This window comes from Hibiscus syriacus, unplaced genomic scaffold, assembly GCF_006381635.1.
Source record: "Hibiscus syriacus cultivar Baekdansim isolate YM2019G1 unplaced genomic scaffold, ASM638163v2 tig00002793_pilon, whole genome shotgun sequence".
Classification (NCBI taxonomy): Eukaryota; Viridiplantae; Streptophyta; class Magnoliopsida; order Malvales; family Malvaceae; genus Hibiscus; species Hibiscus syriacus.
In genome coordinates, this window is record NW_024061944.1 from 1100923 (window position 1) to 1119027 (window position 18105).

The window sequence follows — 18105 nt, forward strand, 5'->3', positions numbered from 1 at the left end:
GGTATTGCAAATCAGTTTCCAGATTTGCAACGCGAACTTCGACTATCACATTGCGATTTACATATTCGCATTGCGATAGTCCAAGTTCGCGTTGCGATTTATTCCAAATTTATTGCGATAGTCCAAGTTCGCATTGCGATTTATTACAAATTCGTTACGATAGTCCAAGTTCACGTTGCGATAGTCCAAAATCGTAACGACTAGTGGTATTGTATTTGTTTCTTAAGAATTTTCTCTAAAAAGATAATATTCGCGCGGACGTGTCGAAGACACGTATTACCACGACCACGACCACGACCACGACCACGACGACCACGACCACGACCACGAGACGAGACGGACGACGGCGGCGGCGGCGCGCGAGAGTTCCCCTTGTTCTCTTCACTCAACAAGGAAGTGGGAAAACCAAGCCTTAAATATCATTCCCAATAGTGTTTCTAATACTATGTGGGATTGAGCATTACCAACATTTGTTCTCAATACTATGTGATTATTTAGGAAACAATTAACAATCATACACCTTAAAACAATTGAATCAGCAACCAATTGCATTAGTATTATACGATTAAATATGTAATAATTAAAAGTCAATCTACAATCAATCGCGATTATTGCAATTTTAAGCAAAACATTTAAAAAAAATTGCATCACTCGCGAGAATAAAAAAAATTGTTATCGTGCAATTACAATCAATTGAAAATAAATTAGAATTGCATGAAAAATAAACGAACCACAAATACTTTTCATACAAATACTAAAGTCATGAACTATAATTCACAAATAATATCACTATTTAAGGCTCAATCCCACATAGTATTGGGAACAAATGTTGATAATGCTCAATCCCACATAGTATTAGAAACACTATTGGGAATAGTATTTAAGGCTTGGCTTTCCCACTTCCTTGTTAAGTGATAGAGAACAAGGGAAACTCTCGCGCGCCGCCGCCGTCCGTCTCGTCTCGGGTCGTGGTCGTGGTAATACGTGTCTTCGACACGTCCGCTCGAATACTATCTTTTTAGAGAAAAATCTTAAGAAACAAATGCAATACCATCAGTCGTTGCGATTTTGGACTATCGCAACGAATTTGGAATAAATCGCAACGCGAACTTCGACTATCGTAACGAACTTGGAATAAATCGCAACACGAACTTCGACTATCGCAACGCGAACTTGGACTATCGCAACGAACTTGGACTATCACAACGAATTTGGAATAAATCGCAACGTGGAACTTAGACTATCGCAACGAATTTGGAAAATAGCATTGCGATAGTTGAAGTTCGCGTTGCGATAGTCGATGTTCGCATTGCGAATCTGGAAACTGATTTGCGATACCAGAGATCGCGTTGCGAATTATTGATCGCATTGCGATTTAGTTGGTAATTTTGGCAAATCCAAAAAAAGTTGGTTAAAATCGTATATTATAAGGCATTTTTGGTCACTGAGGTTATTTTTTCTTAAATATATGTGATAAGAGTAATTGAGATAAATAGTTGAGTAGTTAATGTTATAGTTTACCCTAAACTTTGATTTTTTTTTGAATGATTTTAATTAAATTCATCCCATAATTTTTTAAAAATTCAATGAGCCTCTCAAATTCTCAAGAAATTTAATTAGATCTCAATTTTTTTTAAATGTAAATTGAACTTTTCAAAAATTTTAAAAATTTTAATTTAAACTTTTAATTTTTTAAAGTTTTAAATTGGTCCAGACTCAATCACTAAGTTTCATTACTTTGTATAAGTAAGATCTGTAATGTTGTTCAAAAAATGAAATATCATATAAAAATATATAATATTATCAATAGATTTTTATGATAAAATATTGACGAGATTATAAAGAATTTATGGGGAGAAATAATTTATAAATAGTTAAAAAAAGATGATGCTTTTTGGAAGAAAAAAAGAGTGAAGTTACATAAATATTCTATAGTGTTAGTAGAACATGTGGATTAAATTAGGGATGGATGCTGGACTAGAGCACAATAGATTTTGCCCTAAATCAACTCTATCAATTTGTTTTTTTTGTTCAAATATAGTTTTCAGATGATGACTTTAGGTCAGGTTTGGTTCAAATTTAGGGTAAAAATATTTTAATAAACTCAAAAAATAATACAATTATATATTATATTTAAGGATAATTACGATAATATTCTTATCTATATTATTATCTTTCAATTAGATCTTTAATTTATCAAATAAAACTAGAATTATATATATATTTGTGTCGGAATTAATCATATACAATTTTTTTTCCTCAAAAGATGAGTCAAGCTTCGAGTTAAATAAAACCATCTTAAACTCAAATCAAATTAGATTTTCCAATGAAAATATATTTTTATCGATCGAATTGAGTAGACAAAAAAATTCACCTCATGTTGATCTAATTCAAATTTGATAATTTTTTTAAAATAAATGAGAAATTGAAAGAAAAATTTTAAAAATTGAAATTATATGTGTATTAAAAATATTAGTTTTAAAATAATGATATTCCGATAAATAAACCTCGACTACTACATCGTTTCCCTAATCAAAATTTATTAAACCATTTTCCCTTAATCAACCTTATTTAATTGTCTCACCAACCCTATCTCGCCTCGTTTAGTGCACCAGTCAAACTCGACGGTTGTATTGTACACACATCAATCCTCTCTTCTTCTCTCACGCTACCATGTGTCTCACCTGCCACCTATCATATATCTTTTTAAGTATCAATCGGATCTCAATTATTTTTATTACGTACAAATAACAATAATAATAATAATAAAATAATTGGCACGTTTATGTAGATGGACCAGATCGATACAGCAAAAGATTTTTCTTTCCTTTTTTATTTTTCAAGAACCAATAATTGTCTGCTCCTCCATAGGAATTATCGACAACCAACAAGAAACAAATAGAAAAAAATAAAAGGAAAGAAACCAACCACATTGAGTACCGGCGAAGAAGGAAGTTGAAGAAGCCTTTGGGCTGTGTGAGTGTATCTTTAGGGTTTATTTTTCGCGGCGAATGGCAGCTTCTAGGCTCTTGATTTTCTCGCTCTGTTTGGCCCTAATTTTCACCCAGATTAGAGCCGATGTCTCAACCGAACCACTGATTGAATCCGACGATGCCGGTTCTTCTGCTCGGAAGGCGGAGTTGGATCAACTGAAGTCTAAGATCCGTCTTCTTGGTTAGTTTTCTTATTCCCGATTCTCTTATCGTCATGATTACCTGTTTTACTTACTTTTATCGTTATCTTCTTTACTCGATCCTATCTCAGATTCAAAGCCTTTTTACTTTATGTCCACTAGTACTACAGATTAGTTCATCTTGTTTATACTTTTAGTACTAACTCTTGGGACGAATTTGATTTTTCAGTTTTGGGTTATCTACTTTTTCATATCCGTTAGAGCGGTTTAAGCTTCATTTTGTATTTTTAAACTTTTTTATTGGTGAAAGTTCAATCGCTTTCAAATGCGGATTTTATGTTCATCTTTGTTGATTAATTACAATTTGTTTTTTTTTCCTTCTACAAAGAATCAAATGTTGAGGAGAAAATTCGAGAACTGAAAACCAAACACGAGAAATAAAGGAGAAAGATAAAATTATTAAAGTCAAATCTGACAGCATCGCATCGTTGCAAACTGAATTATCATCTCTTCAGGTCTGGAAGTTCTTTACTTTTTTTTTTCTCTTAATTATAATTTACTTGTATGATGGTGAAAAGAGATTTGGCTTCTAAAATATTTACTTTGTTGTTTCTCAGAAAAAGGGAACCTCGGATGCCGAGGAGCAAGTGGGAAAAGCTCATGCGCAGGCACTCAAATTGCAGAAACAGGTAGTTGCTCATCAAAGATGCTTCTAGTTTTATTGGTAAATATCTCTTTTCAACATTCTGATGGTACTTCTGGCTGTCCAGGTTGATAAACTTAAAACTGAATTAGAAGCAAATTAAAGGAAGCAGATTCTTGGAAGCCCGTGCAACTAAAGCTGAGAACAAGCTGAATGAATTGAATTTGAAGCTAGAGAATGTAAGTTTTCTTTTTCATTGGTTTGCTAAAAGTTTGAGGAGTTCCAATTGTCTTGTTGTTTTGCTCTGCTATCCTTTTTTTTCCAGTGGCACATATTATGAATACATTTATTTTGATGCATGTAGTATGTTGTAACCCATTTAGAATTATCTTCATTTTACAGCTTGAAAAGATCAATAAAGAGCAGGTGAACAAAATAGCAAAAACTGAGCGAGCTCTAAAAATTGCGGAGGTATATTATGTCTAATTAGTTGCAATGTCGTACTTTGAGCTAGAGCTAGAGCTAGACAATGGTCCTGGAGCTATTTTTCTGACTATATTATTATTATTTTAATAGGAAGAATTGATTAATACAAAGTTTGAGGCCACTTCAAAGGGAAATGAATTGATGGAGGTATTTTGTTTAGTTCATCATACTATGCCATCTGTTTGGAATTATTTTGAAGTTTGTTTCAACAATAAATTTTGAGTGAAGTCAATAAATTGTGTATACTATCTGCTGGTTGAAGCAACCTTTCTTCAGCTAAAGGAACTGGTAAATGTTATGGACTTTTGTTTTGTAAGTTTTTCTGGAAGGGATTACTGCTTTAAGGAAGGGAATTGTTGCTTTAGATTTGGTTTGTACATTACAGCCTTTATTTTGGTGGGTTTTTTTATGAAGTTTCTCTCCTTTTTTGGAGCTATCTTCAATGTCTGGAACTGTAAATTGAAAGTTTTAATTAGAATTATGATTCTTTTTCAATTTACCTGTACTAGGTCAAAATAGCTTGAATGCGACTGTATTGATTAACTGCAGATATTTTACCAACAAAGACCAAAAGCTGAAAAGCACTTGGTAAATTCTACAAACACATTAAATACAAAATTTTCTAATTAGTAATGATTGCAATCAGGTTCACAGGGCATGGCTCCCGCCTTGGCTTGCTATGCAGTTAAACCGTGGGCAGGTAAAATAAGAGTAATTTTTTTTATTTTTTTGTATATTACAGATCTTTCTCTTAGGGTTCTAAAAACTTCCTTGCTGTAGGCCTTCATTAAGACACATTGGACCGAGCGTGGAAAACCGGCCATGGATATGGTGGTGCAGAAGGTATTTTAGTTATATTATCCTTTACTGCCACATACTGCCCCTTAGATAGTACTACTTTAAACTTTCATGTGCCTAATCTCAGAACAAGGTGCAACATTAGATTATGAAGTACATCATACTATTACAACTAAATGTTCATATTTTTTTGATCTCGTAACTAAATGTTCATATTACATGCAGGCTTTCGAGAAAAAGGCCTTAGCTGAAAAGTGGGCTGAACCCCACGTGGAAACAATTAAAACTGTAAGATTCTTTTAAAACTGCTATTTCCAAACCAAATCAGGGGCTTATGTATGATTATACGAGTTTCTTTCTAATCATTAGTGTATTTTTATGATCCTGATCTTTTCGCTTGAAGAAATGGGTTCCAGCTATTAAGGATCAGTGGATGTTGGTAACTACACATGCTGAACCACATGTGTTCTCACTAAAAACAAAAACTGTTGAAGTTTACGAGGCATATAAGACTGCAGTAACTCCTCATATTTTCAAAGTTCAAGAAATAGTTGATCCTTACTTCCAGGTATGAGATGCTTCACCGTGTATTTTCTTCCAAGTTAACATGCACAACCTAAAGCACATTTTTTTATCACAGGAAGCAAAGAAGTTCAGTAAGCCATATATTGATCAGGTTGCTACTTTAGCAAAGCCTCATTATGATAACGTTTGTGTGGTGATGAAACCATATACAAAGGAGGTAGTTAATGCTTATGGGAATTTTTTGGAATCGGCAACAACATACCATCAACAGGTATCAATAACTCTTTTTTATTTTTTGGTGTCTCTTCATGAACTCTTGTTGGAAACAATCCGGCAAGGGCGTTAAAACTCTAAGCACGATATATCTATTTTTAATATTCAGTTGTTTTGTTGATGTTGCCTTAGTAAAGTTGTCTTGATCATTTTCTTCTTCACGTTTTAGAGGATTAAGAATTGCACTATACTGGTTTTTGCTTTACTAGCTAATTAGTTTAAGTGTTCCTTTACTGATAAATGACTTTAAATTATTTGTGTAATTCCCAATTTTTGTTGATGTTGCCTCGGTAAAGTTGTCTTGATCATTTTCCTCTTCACATTTTAGAGGATTAAGAATTGCATTACCAGAAAACTAGTTTAAGTGTTCCTTTACTGGTAAATGAACTTTAAATTATTTGCTTAGCTTTGGTGTAATAGACTAATAGTCTCCCAACTTTTGTGACTTGTTACGTTTTGCTGCACTGCATAGAATGTGGTTCAACCAGAGTTTCTTTTGGGAGGGTAAAGAATATAAATTACTTATAGATGTCGCATAACTTTATTAATTTTCTTGGAATCCGGTATTAGTATTTTTGGATTTTTGTTGCCTTGTTACCTTTGACTATCGAACTATTGCTGCTTCTAATATTAGGTTCAAGCTTCTGTGCAAGAGACTTTGAAGAAGCATGAGCTGACCAGGCCTCTTGCAACCAAAGAGCTTGAGTGGTTGCGGTATGTATATTGGTTGTAGCATACCTTTTCCAATTATTGTCAACTGAAATCAAGTTATCTAATCTGTTCTTACTTGGCACAAACAAATAACTCACCATTCTTTTGATATCAGGCATCTACACTATTGGCTCTACCTATTATTATTTTGTTCAGAACATTTTCAACCGTTTTCTGGTCAGTCACTTAATTATCTATGTAGTCTTATGTTGTTCTTATAAGACTGATGTAGTTTGCTGCAAATATCCTTCTCTTAACTGTGTCAAAAACTTGAATTTCTGTAGCAAAAAGGAAAAGAAGCGTCCTCGCCATGCCCATACAGCCCATGTTCGTCGCAAGGGCAAAAGGGGGCACACGGACAAGTAGACCGCATGCGTTTAGGTTTTGGTCTCTTAATGTTGGAAATATTAGAGGTATGCTTCTGCAATTGCATAAACCAAAGATTAGGGAAAACTTTGATAGAATAGGTTGATATTGAAACTGTAAATTTTAAAACTAACATTTGATGGAGATCTGCTGTGTATGCCTCACCTTGAGAAGCATTTCTTCTCGTTCTATATATATCTGCAACTTGGTATGCTAACTCATTTGTTTGTATATTTTTGCAGGCCAACTGAACGTGTTGTTTTTAGAGGGTTTAGGTTATCATTTTGGGCAGGGCATTGCCATTGGAAGTGAAATCTCTTATTAGCCCTCAAGGTCCCATGTTTTATTATTTTTTGAGGTTGGTAGAAATTTGAAAAAAAAATTGTTTAAGAACCCTAGTCACGCTACAAAGTTGAAATCTTGAGGTTCATAGTTGTAGTAGTTGTGTATTTTATTTATGTTAGTGTAATTTCATTTCATCTCGTCTTTATTCTTATGAATATTCACAAATGAAATAACTCATCTCTGTTTCAGTACTTATTGAGACATCCATGGGGATGTAGTTTGTGTCAAAGGATTGATGTTTGATTCTTCCTGATTTCTTCTCATGTATTAAAAAACTAAAAATCTTAATCATTTTTAGGATAAACATTGAATCAATTGTCGTAAATATTCTTTTTCTATTTTCATGTATGTTATTGAAGCGTATAAACGATCTTGATAGTTTGATAACTCAAATATCTTGAAGTTTTTGGACCAATTTAAAATCTAAATTATATAATTAAGAATATATTTATATATTAAGAATATTTGATAAATGATACAGTTAACTCTTAGAAAATCATATTTTTAATTATAATTGCATACGTCCAAAAACCCGTAAACAATTGTGTAAAGATATCAGAAAAGCTACATTTATATATACGTCTGTACCATCTCTCTCTCTCTCTCTCTCAACATATGTATATTAATGCCATCATTATATTATTTACACCAAATCCAATATTTTTTTTAGGTCTCGTCAATATATTGATTATGTGGAAGAGAGAGAACGGAGTGAAACGAAAAGGGTAAAACTGGGAAATGAGAATTGGTTGATCCAAGAGGGGAAATCCAAGGTTTGAATGGTTCTCAAAGAGAAGTTGAAGGGACAAAGGAGGTGGGGAGCAAGAGTTTCGGGTTGATAATAGCAAAAAAGGCCATTACCTTAATTAATAGAGAACAAAAAAACTTGCATATTTACATGTTCATACAGAGACATACATGCACAGCGTTTCGTTATACTTACCTCTTTACACTAAATAAGATACATTGGACAAACAAAACAAAAGGAACCGTCTCCACAAATACTAATAAGACATAGCTATTGGCAATTGGTGTTTGCTAGCTGCTACTGGATCTCTCCATTCTCTCTGCATTTTCCGAATTCCAAAATACAATTTCCAGGTGCAGACAGAGCCTGGCAGGTACTCTTCCTTCTTCGTTGATTTCATTCTTCATCTGGCTGCAGTATCAATTGCTTTCTTGCTCCCCTGTTTTTCGTTTGTTATGCCTATTCCGATCTCTCTCCAATCCAAGTTTTGTTATTTTCCTTCGCGATTTCTCATTTTGTTTAAAAACAAAATCTCCATCTGAGTATTGATTGAAGTCGCATTTCAATCGCAAGTGCAAATCTGAATTTTACTGTCAGCCTTTTTGTTTTAGGTAGTGTTAGATTTTAAAAGTTCTGCTGATAAACAATGCTTGTAGGATTCAATGTATCTTACGCATGCTTCTGAGTTTGGCTCTTAATACAATCCCTGTAGCCGTATCGTAGATTATTGAAATTATGTTTCACCAGCTGAAATTCTATTAATTTTTTCAACAATGTTTTCGATATTTCTGATGGTTATCATGAATTTTTAAGCATCGTCCTCTGCTTTATAAGGCTTTTTACAATGCCTGTATCCATGGCTTTGATGCTCATTTTATTTCCTAATTTTAGATTATAGGGTCCGAGTCCAATAACCTGATCAGAATATAGTAATGGTCCTTCCACTCTACGATGAAGATGGTCAGATAAGATAACCGAATGGTACTTTCAGATTCTGACATGTTCCGTGCATGGCAGCAAAGTGTAAAAGATATGTCTGGTCTGTTTTAAGAAAGCGATCGGATCTGAAGAGGCCACTGTGGATTATTATATTGGTAACTTTTGTGATCATGATTAGTGCCTATCTCTTCCCTCTATCAAGTTCAACAGCCTGCAATATCTTTTCAACTGGAGATTGTTCTTTGTACCACCAGCCACCATTTCGTTCTAGGGAATTAAGTGATGAAGAGACAATGTCTCAGGTTGTAATTAGAGAGATCCTCAACTCACCTCCAACGCAATCAAAGAATTCAAAAATTGTTTTCCTGTATTTGACTCCAGGGACACTACCTTTCGAGCCACTGTAGGATAAATTCTTTCGTGTAAGACTTTGTTCCTAGGTCATCAATTCCTTTTACTTTATTTTGCATCTGTTATGCAACTTTTGTTTTGCAAGTACTGCCATCACTTCTGTTAAATTCGATGTGGTTGCTTAGATGTTTTGTTGTTCATCCAGTAGTATCTGTTTTGCATCGAGCTACAGATGCTTGCAGAACAATAGTTTTCAAGTCTATTTTTAGGCTTTTTAAATATGCAAGCTGACCTACAATTTGTCTTTCCTTTTAAAATTTTCCAGAAGGAAACAAATTAAATGAAAACGAGAAGATGTTGATAAATACCTCTTCTGGGGACTGATGCACACTTTAATAGCTTGTTTTTCAGATTAAATTAGTTGAGGAACAGTTTGAAATTACTAATTCTTGATTAAAATTTTGATCTGTGGCCTTGAAAAAAATAAATTGCGACTGTTTCAATTGCAAATTCTAATCTTTGTCAAAAGATGGTATATTTCCTTTCTCTAGAAATTTCAAATTTTATCACAAATCACATAGTTTAATCTTTTGCTACAGGGCCATGGGGGCAGGTTCTCTGTTTATGTTCATGCTTCCAGAGAAAAACTAGTACACAATAGCGACTATTTTATTGGTCGAGACATTCGCAGTGACAGTGTAGGTGGACTTAAGCCTTGAAAAGGTTCTCAAAAGCAAAGAAGGGAAAGAAAAACTTTAAAGGATGGGCGTGCACTTGTAATTTTGATTTTTGATGATGACCCCATTAGTTCTCTTCGATGAATTGTCTTTTTTTCCACCGTTGAGATCACGTCTGCTTGAATGTGACTATGTAACACGTCTGCTTGAATGTGACTATGTAGTGCCTCCTAAGAAGTAACTATTGGCTAATGCACTTTTAGACCCTGATAACCAGCAATTTGTGTTACTGTCAGACAGGTAATACAGACATCACATGCATAATATTCTTATGTTAGGAATTTATCTAATAAGTTTCTTTTGTAAATCTTCTCCTATAGTTGCGTACCGGTTCACAATTTTGACAATGTCTACAACTATCTGATACACACTAATGTGAGCTTTCTTGATTGGTAAGCAATACTCAATCTCTTTTTTATATCGTCATGTAACTTTGTGTAAATGCCTTTTTCATTTGTTTTATGTAAAAATTAATAGTACATAAAAACTAATTTTCTCACTTTTGATCTCTCTCTTCAGTTTCGTTGATCTGGGTCCACATGGAACTGGGAGGTATTCAGAGCGTATGATGCCCGAAATTGAAAAGGACGCTTTCAGGAAAGGATCACAGGTTAATCCTTTTACTGTAGAAACATGGCTTTGATCATGTTACAACTTATGCAGTAATTTTTCTTAAGCCCTAGATGTGTGGCAATGACTGCAGTCTCTTTAGTTGGCATCTGTTAGAACAAAGTCTGTAATTCTAGTGTCATATTTCCCTTTCTAATATATTTATATATAGTGGTTTTCTGCATTTTTAGTTTATTATATCCTGAGCAGATAAATGGTTCAAAAGCGTTAGATTTTTTGTATTTTTGCAACAAAAATAAATCATGAATCTGGCGTTTCTCATACATTTACCTGGTTTTGGTGCATATTTAATTTCAGTGGTTCTCCACGAAGCGGCAGCATGCTATGATAGTTATGGCCGACACCCTGTATTACACAAAATTTAGGCTTTATTGCAGGGTATTCTGCCCATCATAGCTATTTAGTTTGTTCCTTTGCGAAGTCATGAGAATAAACTAATTTGCCCGTATTGTTGACATGCATCTCCTCGTGTAGGCAGCCAAATTTTGAGGGGCGCAATTGCTATGCGGACGAGCATTACTTACCAACCATTTTAATGTAGGTACACCAGACTTGTTTCTTATTACATACAATAATACCAATCTATTAATTAACTCAAACATCAAGTATACTTTAGATGGTTGATCCAGGTGGAATTGCCAATCGGTCAGTAACATACGTAGATTGGTCTGAAAGGAAGTGGCATCCCAGATCATTTAGGGCTCAAGATATAACATTCGAGTTCCTCAAACACCATGTAGTACGATATATATATATATATATATATATATATATATATATATATATATATATAATATTCATTCCGTCCAAATATGGTAGTTCATTTTGTTTGTTATCATTAATAATAGATTTTGGTTTGCGCAGTTCATTGATGACGGCGTACATTACACAAATGATCCGAAGGTAAAAGAGAAAGGTCAATTATATAAAATGGGTTAAATTTTAGAGTAACAAAGAGCTGTTTGTGTTTCATGGTTTGGTTGCAGAGGAGAGTGCTCACCGGGCCATGCTTGTGGAATAATGTGACGAGGCCCTGTTATTTGTTCGCTAGAATTTTTCTTCCGAAACCTTGAACAGACAGTTAATCATTTTCTCTAATTATACAGTCGCATAGCCGTCGGCTAAGGCCTTTGCTGTAATATCCCCTCCCATGCCTTTGTCAATTAATTCACCCCCCCACACCCCAAATAGTTTTCCCAAACCCAATGATAAATTTTGAATATATTATTATTGTTATTATATGGAGATTTTCTACATAAATTTTTTCCAACTATACCCCTGAGATTATGTAATGTGGAAGTAGGATTAAAGTTTGTTATGCAAAATAGTATATGTTTTTTGTCCACCCTTATTAAGGATTAAAATGTATTTCTCTGCACTTATTCTAAAATTTTGAATCAGTATCGTAGAAAATATTTTAAAAAATATATAGTCATGTTTTTCTTCAGAAAGATAATAAATTTTATTATAATAATGTCTTCTCGTAATTTTATCATATTAAAATTAAAAAAATAAAAATAATTTTTTAAAGATTAAACAGAGATTTGTTATAAGTATTTTATTACTTGTGATTCTTTATGGTAGAATTACTCAAATATTAAACTTTGATTTTTTTTTAATTTGAAAATAGCACACACTCCTTTTTTTTTCAAATATATTGTATTTTTTATTTGTTATAGTAAAAATAAAGTCGGTCAAACTACATATCAATTTCATTGTTCATTTCATTTTTTTTAATTTAAAAATTCCCAATTTTACAAAATGAATGTTTATTTCATAAATTATTTTTTAAATAAAAATAAAATAAATAGTAAACTCGATATATAATTCGACGGATTTAAATTTTATTATAACAAATATAATAGACTGAAAAATAAAATCAAATGTGTATTATTTTCAAAATTAAAAAAAAGGTGTAATATTGGGTGATTTCACCTCTTCTTCGTTAAATAAATACATATATTTTTGTATAAAATTTATTCTTTTATTCTAATTGTTTGGGATATAATATAATGTATATAGTAAGGGGTAAGATCCAATTATATTGTGTAAAACTCTTTTAGTTTTATACCTTTTAGGATCATTAGATGGGAGAAATAAAAGATTCAAATTAACAGTAGAAAATGAGAAGATATTCACTGGAAAAAAAATAATGAGTTAATCTCAGCCTTTGATTCCACTCAATCCAACAATCTTGAAAAAGTGTAAAACTAACAAAGTTTTACATTGTGTTAATGGATTCTAACTTATATAATAAATATTTAAAATATACAAAGGTGATATTATGTTTAAATGATAAAAAATATATTAAGTAAATTGATATAAAAATGTTTTATATAAAATGATAATTCAATCGCAGAGGTGGTTAAAGTGAAAGCAACTTGATATCATTAAGTAATGTCTCAAATTCGAGGAAAAGTGTAAAACTAACAAAGTTTTACATTGTGTTAATGGATTCTAACTTATATAATAAATATTTAAAATATATCAAAGGTGATATTATAGTTTAAAATGATAAAAAAAATATTATTAAGTAAATTGATATAAAAATGTTTTATAGATAAAATGATAAATTCAATCTGCAGAGGTTGGTTAAAGTGATAAGCAACTTGATATCACTTAAGTAATGTCTCAAGTTCGAGTCTTTGTATATGCAGAAAATTCTTGTTGGAAGTCTCACCACTAAAGCTAAATGTACGACGCGGTTCGGTTTAAATTAGTTAAGGCAAAGCCTTAGAGCTGGGAGGACAACTAAAAAAAATATAATGTTTAAATTAAATATAAGGATAACTTACATGTTTAGTATCTAAATTTTTATTTTTATTTTTTGATTCTTAAACTTTATTTTTTTAAAATCTATAATTAATGTTTTGTTTAGTAATTTTATAAAAAAAATTTCCTGAACAGGTCGATTACCTGGCCCATGATTTTTCCCGAATAGTTGGGTCGGACCCATACTAAATGTTTTTTAATAATTGGGTACTCGACCCAACTGACCCGATAATTTTAACACACACGCACGCGCACGTGTACGCACACGCACGCACGCACGCACGCACAAGCGCGCGCACACACGCACGCACGCACGCACAGTTTAAATTATATCTTTATTTTAGGTTCTTAATATTTTTACTTTAAAACTAAATTAAAATCCCTAATTTTTTTCTAGGTTTGATTATGTACACGCACGCACGCACGCACCCACTCACACACACTAGGTTCTTAATATTTTTACTTTAAAACTAAATTAAAATCCCTAATTTTTTTCTAGGTTTGATTATGTACATTTAAGTTTTAAATTTTTTAAAAAGTTTTAAATAATTTGTCAATATTAGAATCGAAGGAAAAATACAATAGATATTAATATTTTAAATATTTTTTAGAAATAAACTTTAATATATATACATATATCCAAATATTTATCCTTAAAACTAATTTTAAATAATTAATTATTTTATATGGATTGTGCATTATAAACTTTTAAATTTTATGTATTAGTTATGTGATTTTTTTCTAAAAAACTTAAATAAAAAATATATATAAACCAGATACATATGATTTGAAAATGTGGATACCTAAGTTTTAAGGATACCCAATTATCGGATGCCCAAATTTAACGGACTAAGTCACGGGTCAATAGATATACTACCCAAAAAATCAAATAACCGATATTTCAGATATCCGAAAATAAATATACTCAGAATTTAAACCCAATGGACCTGTTTGAACCCGTTGTCAAATCGTAGCTTAACGAATACGTTATTTACATTTTTGGTATTACAATTAATATTGTATTAATATTTGCCGAGAGTTTTACTTAATTTTAATTCTGAAAATTGATGCCAACCTTAGAACTTTAAATTTTACAGTTTCACCTGTTCACCTCTGCTGTGCATTTTCACTTGATAAAGCTAATAAAGTGCTTTTCCACAGCACTCAATATTGCCAATTGGAAAAGCTAATAAAATCCAGCTTTTGGGATCGCGTTTGTGATTATAATAATGTTTTTTTTCTTCATATTTTTAATTTTATATCGTATTAAAATTCAAAAATTAAAATCATTTTTAAAGATTTTGTACACATATTTGTTTATAAATATTTTATTACTTGTGATTCTTCATGCTAAATTTTAAAATATCTCCCACCCATTTTATTTTTCAATCTATTGCATTTATAAAAATAAAAGTAAAGTCAGTAAAATTACGTACAATCTTCACTGCTCATTTCATTATTAAAATTTAAAAATCCTATGAAAAAAATAATACATATCAAACATCATTTTTTAACTATTTTTCGATCTAACACATTTTTTTCAGAAGAGAGAAGGAGGTGCACGACATGAGGCGCGTCTTAGTTGGGGGAAGGGAAGGCGCGTAGCATGAAATACGCCTTCCATGGGTTTTATGAATGGTGCGTCCTAGGGAATGCGCCTCCCTTGAATGACGCGTCCTAGGGAACGTGCCTCTCATGCCCGATTTAGGGTTTTATATTAAAGTGATTTTAGGGTTTTGTAATTTATTTTAGGGTTTTTAGTGGTTTAAGATGTTATATTTGTATGGTTTAGGTTTTTTAAAGAAGTTTAGGGTTAAAATTGATTGTATGTTAGAATGTTTGTGTTGAGTTAATCGATCGACAAATATGGCCAAGAGGGGGTGAATTGACAATTAAAATTTCGGTGGAAGCTTTTGCAGAAAATTAAAAATATTTGCACAGCGATTTAGAGTGGTTCGACTTTCTCAACCAAAGTCTACGTCCACTACCTTAGTTATCCACACTAAGGATTGACAATTAAAATTTCGGTGGAAGCTTTTGCAGAAAATTAAAAATATTTGCACAGCGATTTAGAGTGGTTCGACTTTCTCAACCAAAGTCTACGTCCACTACCTTAGTTATCCACACTAAGGATTTTCCACAAATTCACTAATTTGTCTTTCTTTTGAGGACAAAGAGTAACCTTACAAATCCCTCAAGAATTATACCCCAAATTCTTGAGAACACTCTCTCCCAAAGAGAACAATACAAATTTTGTAAACTTACAAGAAAATCCTCACAAGGCAAGATGTTTGCACAATTCTAGAACAAAGAAAGAACACTCAAGAATAATACAATTGAGCACAATAAGTGTTCTTGAAAGCAAAAATGAATATTGAATGAAATAGGCTTGAAAATGCTCAAACTTGAGGTTTGATGCTTTCTCTTTGATTCTCTCTTGATTCTTGTTGATTGTTGTTTCTTGTTATTGATAAATGGCTTCTAAGCTTGTTTAAATATGCCTTCAATTGATTCTGAATGTTGGGGATGATTAGTGGAGTCAATGGAGCCGTTTAAGTGTGAAAACAATTAATAAAATTAGTGGGAGCTTCTGGTGCATCGATGCATAAGGCTAGTGCATCGGTACACTACGTGTAAAATTCAAATATTTCGACCGTTGGACCCTTAGTGCATCGGTACACTGATAGTGCATCGATGCATAAATATGCTTCGATGTTTTGAAAAAGCCTGAGTGCATCGATGCATGGCTTTTGCATCAGTGCATAAAATCAATTCGATGTTTTAATATATATAGAGTGCATCGATGCATGGTATGTGCATCGATACACAAAAGTCATTCGATGTTTAATTAAAACAAGGGTGCATCGATGCATTGATTCATGCATCGGTACACTTACCTGAAAAATTGATTTTAGGCTCATTTTTGGTTCGAAATACTTTGTGAAAATTGTTTCAAAAATATTTTATGTATAAAACATAATTTTACACATTAGTAAGGATTGAAATTGAACTTGGAAAGACTTAGAGTAATATTTTGATATTCGAATAATTATATCAAATATACTTTAAAAAGATTATTTGTAAAATCTTAAAATTCATTTAAACTTAGTTTGTTATATCGAAACATCAAAATATTTTCAACAATCTCCCCGATATAACAAAACATTTTGAGTAATTTTAAGATTTTTAAGAAAATCATTTTTGAAATCAAATTTGAAAATTACTCCCCTTTACTATGTTACATCTTTTCCCCCCTTTTTGTTAAATCAAAAAGACTCGAAAATGATTTTAAACAAGGATTTGAAAAACTTAACCAATTGATTCATTAACTTAAAGTTTAAGCTGCTAAGATCATAATCAAAAGAGAAGTTAGCCATTAGTTTCATAAAATAATATTCATATAAAATGTGTAATGGAGAATTGGTCATATATATGGTAAATGATGCAAAAACCAACCAAATATATATAATAAGTTCTAAAATCCAAGCATCCAAACAAATTCAAACATTCAACAACCAAAGTAAAACAATCCAAAAACAACAAAATGTTTATCAATCCAAGTTTTAAGACGAAGAAAGCATGGAAAAGATCTACTCCATCGGAGGGTCGGGAGGAGGAGGATAATGTGCTCGTACTTCAAGAGTTAGAGCATCCATACGTTCACGCATCTCCCATTGAAATTCAGTTATCTGAGAATCCATGGAAGCAAGCCTCAGATCAAATGACTCCATAAATGCATGAAAATATGGAGGCATTTGTTCCTTTTGTTGTGCTGGTTCCGGAGCAGGCTCATCGTCTGATACGTGATCGTCAATATCTTGCATAAGCTGTTGAAGTTCGGGATCGTCGTCAGCAGTCGGTGCCGGAAGAGGAGGAGGAGCACGAGAATAGCTAGGAGGAGCACGAGAAGAGCTAGGAGCAGCTCGTGAAGAACTGGCTCCCGGAGTTTGCTTATTGGGTTGATAAACCCATTGGCCAGTCTCCTTATCCTGTTTCCAGTCAGCTTTCTTCAAGGAAGTGAGATTGATTTGGTTTTAAAGAGGGGTGGGATTGTCGAGAGAGACTCTAAGACCGAGTTTGATAAAAATATTACTAAGTAGACACCCATAAACTAAAGTTTCGACATGTTTAAAGGGAACAACATTTATAGTATCTACTAGTTCATTAAAAATTATGTATGAAAGTTTATCTTTCTATTATGCTAGATACAATGTATCCACCATAAATCCCTAACATGAAGAGTGGAGTTCCTACCTCCAGATGGTCGAAACCACCAAGAGATCATTAAATGCAGAAAACGATCGTGATGTGTACGTAAGGTATTAACACTAGCATTAGAAAGATAGGGATATGCCACAGTTTCTTTCTCATTATATAAACCACTGTCATCTAGCCCGAACTGTTTAGTTATAGTGTCTGAGTCAATATGAATATATTGTCCTAAAATGTAGGATCTGATTCTTATAGTCCCACATTGACTCTCGTTTTGAATACATACCGCATTAGAGTAGAAAATGCGGACAAGCTGATGATATACAATTGGTTTAAGGTGAAATAGTTTATCAAACTTCTAGGATTTGAGAGTTGGAAGGTATTCAAAGTTAATATCTATCATGGCTTGAATAGAGGGAATACGTTCTTCCCGAAT

The 18105-nt window shown here is 32.6% G+C and overlaps 2 pseudogenes; both read left to right on the top strand.

Moving 5' to 3' along the window:
• Positions 1 to 2882: 2882 nt before the first annotated feature.
• On the top strand, positions 2883 to 7475 carry LOC120150298 (annotated as a pseudogene).
• A 1677-nt stretch (positions 7476 to 9152) lies between these two features.
• On the top strand, positions 9153 to 11824 carry LOC120149064 (annotated as a pseudogene).
• The last annotated feature ends 6281 nt before the right edge of the window (positions 11825 to 18105 follow it).